Here is a 4,264-nt window from a genome sequence, read left to right as displayed (position 1 = left end):
CATAGTCTACAGCCAAGCGCTGAAGTACAACCACGTTTGCTCCAACCCCTCAAACAGAGACCAACACCTACAAGATCTTCACCAAGCATTCTCAAAACTACGATACCCACACGAGGAAATAATGAAACAAATCAACAGAGCCAGAAGTGTACCCAGAAGCCTCCTGCTGCAAGACAAGCCCAAGAAAGAAACCAACAGAACTCCACTGGCCATCACCTACAGTCCCCAGCTAAAACCTCTCCAATGCATCATCAGTGATCTACAACCCATCCTGGACAATGATCCCTCACTTTCACAGGCCTTGGGAGGCAGGCCAGTCCTCGTCCACAGACAACCCACCAACCTTAAGCATATTGTCACCAGCAACCACACCATAGTAACTCTAACTCAGGAACCAATCCATGCAACAAACCTCGATGCCAACACTGCCCACATATCTACACCAGTGACACATAGTGACTGGCTAGCCAACTACAAAAGCAGTTTCTCCTCCCTTGGTGTTCACACCTCAATTGCTAGAAGAGGGCCTCATCCTCCCTGATTGAACCAACCTTGTTATCTCTAGCCTGATTCCTGCCTGCATATTTATACCTGCCCCTGGAAATTTCCACTACATGTATCTGATGAAGTGAGTATTCACCCATGAAAGCTCATGCTCCAAAACATCTGTTAGTCTATAAGGTGCCACAGGACTCTTTGTCGCTTTTTACAGATCCAGACTAACACGGCTACCCCTCTGACATATGATCAGAGCGGCTGGTGGGAGAAGCACATGTTAGAAGCCCTCTGTCAACTCAGCTGTGGTTTTCTGTGCACAGAGAGCCAGACACCTCAAGGTCTGCAAGTCTTGAGGGAAATGGGGAACATCTGTACTTTGGAATTTGAAGGTGTTGTCTTAGACCATCAAGTGGAACAATTGCACCCAAACTCTTGCAGCAGGCACCATGGCTTAACTGGTTAAAGCACCTGTCTAGTAAACAGAAGATCCTGGGTTCAACTCCCAGTGGTGCCTGTGTAGCTTCTGTCTCCTCTGCTCACCTTCTCCTCTAACAGAAGAGACTTCGCTTGGCAATCCAAGTAATTGTTTGCTAAGGAAAAGGCTCTTTGGAGAGGAGCAGTGGAAAGAATCAAACCAGAAGCCTGGAGCTGATGAAAAGGCTGCTGTGACTGGCATTGCCAACATAGTTGCTTTGAGTGCAACTGCTGCAACATGATCCTGGGCCACACATCTTTGTGATTCACTGGGGATGTCTGTGGCAGCTCATGCAGGAAATGGAGAGTTACTCTCCTGTTACCTTCCTTTTGATTGTCACTGATGAAAAATTGAGCAGTTAGGAGAAAAGTCCCAGAGATCAGTACCGGATTTACCATGGCACCAATGGCTCCACAGCACCGGGCCCAAGCTCAGAAGGGGCCCGTAGCACTCGCTGCAGGAGCAGAGCCTCAGGGATCCAGCCTGGGAGCTGAGAACCCAAGGGGCCCTGGGAGCTGTAGTTCCTTGGCCAGATCCCTGCCTATAGAGCGGGCCCTGGAGCAGGGAAGGAACTACATTTCCCAGCATTCCCTGGCAGCTATCCACAGGAAAGGGACCGGGGCGGGGAGGGTGGCACTGAGACCCCATGCACCGCAGCTTGCTGTGGATGGGGAGCTGGCTGCTAGAAGGGGGTGGCAGTGTGAATGGGGAACAAATGTGCCCAAGGAGTAGGAGGCTTTGGCCCAGATATCACCCTCAGGAGACTTCCCCAGGCTGGATTAGGGATGTGGTGTGACCCCACCTGGCAGCCCCCAAAGAAGGAATTGGGTGGACTGAATGCACAGTGCCCCTCTCTGTCTGAAGCCCAGTGAGGGAGGTACGTGGATCCCACCAGAAGTGAAAATGAAAAGTAAGGGAGGGGAGGCTCTGCTACAGGGTGGGCAAACTTTTTGGCCTGAGGGCCACATTGGGGTTGCAAAACTGTAGGGAGGGCTGGGTAGGGAAGACTGTGCCTCCCCAAACAGCCTGGCCCCTGCCCCCTCCCACTTCCCATCCTCTGACTGCCCCTCTCAGAACCCCGACCCATCCAACCCCCCTCTGCTCCCAGTCCCCTGACTGCCCCTTCCCAGGACCCCCTGCCCCTAACTGCCCCCAGGACCTGTCCAAACCCCCTCTGCTCCCAGTCCCCTGACTGCCCTGACCCCTATCCACACCCCCACCCCCTGACAGGCCCCCTGGGACTCCTACGCTTATCCTACCCCCCCATCCCCCGACCCCTATCCACACCCCTGCCCCCTGACAGGCCCCCTGGGACTCCCAGCCCTTATCCAACCCCCCCATCCCCTGACCCCTATCCACACCCCCACCCCCTGACAGGCCCTCTGGGACTCCCACGCTTATCCAACCCCCCCATCCCCTGACTCCTATCCACACCCCCACCTCCTGACAGGCCCCCCAGGACTCCCCAGCCCTTATCCAACCCCCCGGCCTCCTTACCATGCCACTCAGAGCCACATGTCTGGCAGTCGCATTGCCTGCCCAGAGCTGCTCGGCAGGAACGTCCAACCCCGCCACCCAGATTGCTGCCCGCATGGCAGGGTAGCTGCAGGGGAGAGGGGACAGCGGGGGAGGGGCCAGGGGCTAGCCTCCCTGGCCAGGAGCTCAAGGGCCAGGCAGGATGGTCCCATGGGCCGAATATGGCCCACGGGCCATAGTTTGCCCACCTCTGCTCTACTAGAGGGCTTGGGCAGCTTTAGATACAGTACCAGGAACGTAGGAGGATTTCCACATCTGAGGCATGGAAGCAGAAATTGGCTTTTCCTTTCTAGATTTATCCAATATTCAGAAAGGGAATCTAGCACCTGCCTTCCAGATTTGAACACTCTCAAAATTCAGGAGTCCTCAAGCTCAATTTGGGCAGCTGGTACTTCATTTCTCCCAAATCAAATATGCTGATCCACTGTAACTTGCTGTAGAAAAAGTTGGCTAAAATTGAGCAACAAATGCTGCTGTCTTCCCAGTGCTAACTAGGGCTGGAATTGTTATTTTCAACAGCCATTGCCATTTTGTTTTAGTTTGGTTTGTTGAAAAGGAAGACAGTGATATTGCATTGGCCAGTTCCCCATGGACAGGAAGAGTGGAACAAAAGAATAACAGAGCACCTCAACTTTTCTTCATTTATGTAGGACAGTCTTATAAGATGGATCCAGATATCCTCCAATCACACAAGCTGAACATTGTTCTACTTCACCGCAGTTCTGTAGCCATGCAGGAACTGGTCCTGTCTGTGTTCTGTGCACATCCAAAATCCCTGCTGAATGCAGAAGTGCCCTGCTTTTGTGACCATCCCACCTGATATGTTCAGCCCTTGTGAGCGAAGCAGGTTCACATTTAGTAATTGGGTGGGAAGCCTCTCAGAAAGCGTTAGGTGCTTGTGATGGGTCTGGCACCCCAGCACCCCCTTGTGGCAGGGGTGGGCTGGGGGCCTAGCGCCGCGCCACTCACTTGTCCTTCGGTCTGCCCCTGGTAGCCGGCGTATTACGGCCTACCGGCCAGAGTCCATAAACACCCCCTTCGGGGTGGGGTAGCACGGCCTAGCGGCCAGAGTCCATAACCATCCCCTTCGGGGCGGGGTAGCACAGCCTAGCGGCCAGAGTCCATAACCATCCCCTTCGGGGCGGGGTAGCACAGCCTAGCGGCCAGAGTCCAACAACCTCCTCCTCGGAGTGGGGTAGCACGGCCTAGCGGCCAGAGTCCATAAACACCCCCTTCGGGGCGGGGTAGCACGGCCTAGCGGCCGGAGTCCAACAACCCCCTCCTCGGAGCAGGGTAGCACGGCCTAGCGGCCAGAGTCCATAAACACCCCCTTCGGGGCGGGGTAGCACGCCCTAGCGGCCGGAGTCCATAAACACCCCCTTCGGGGCGGGGTAGCACAGCCTAGCGGCCAGGGTCCAACAACCCCCTCCTCGGAGCGGGGTAGCACGGCCTAGCGGCCAGAGTCCATAGACCCCCCCCCCTCGGAGCGGGGTATTAAGGGGTGGGGTAGGGGGACTCGGGCCCGCCCTCTCCACCGAGCCCCGACCCAGGGCCCTGATTGTGGCAAGCTCTCCTTGCTGCCCGCTCGGCGGGGATCCGCCCGCAACACACCGAGCGGTACTGCAGCTTTAAGGCTGTCAGTCTCGACAATCCCCCTGGGTCACTTCCTACCCTGTCTAGCCGGACGTCGGCGTTGTGGGAGCGGTTCCCCCGTAGGTCCCTCACGGTCGGCGTCCCTCCCCGGGGTCTCCGGGG

General features: G+C 56.1%; 1 non-coding gene across 1 annotated transcript; it reads left to right on the top strand.

Moving 5' to 3' along the window:
• The first annotated feature begins 938 nt into the window (after positions 1-938).
• TRNAT-AGU lies at positions 939-1,012 on the top strand. The gene has a single exon. It is a non-coding gene; the product is annotated as a tRNA-Thr (tRNA).
• Positions 1,013-4,264: the final 3,252 nt, after the last annotated feature.

This window comes from Mauremys mutica, unplaced genomic scaffold (assembly GCF_020497125.1).
Source record: "Mauremys mutica isolate MM-2020 ecotype Southern unplaced genomic scaffold, ASM2049712v1 Super-Scaffold_100201, whole genome shotgun sequence".
Classification (NCBI taxonomy): Eukaryota; Metazoa; Chordata; order Testudines; family Geoemydidae; genus Mauremys; species Mauremys mutica.
The sequence above is the reverse complement of the archived record's forward strand: the minus strand, read 5'-3'. Positions and strand labels throughout refer to the sequence as shown.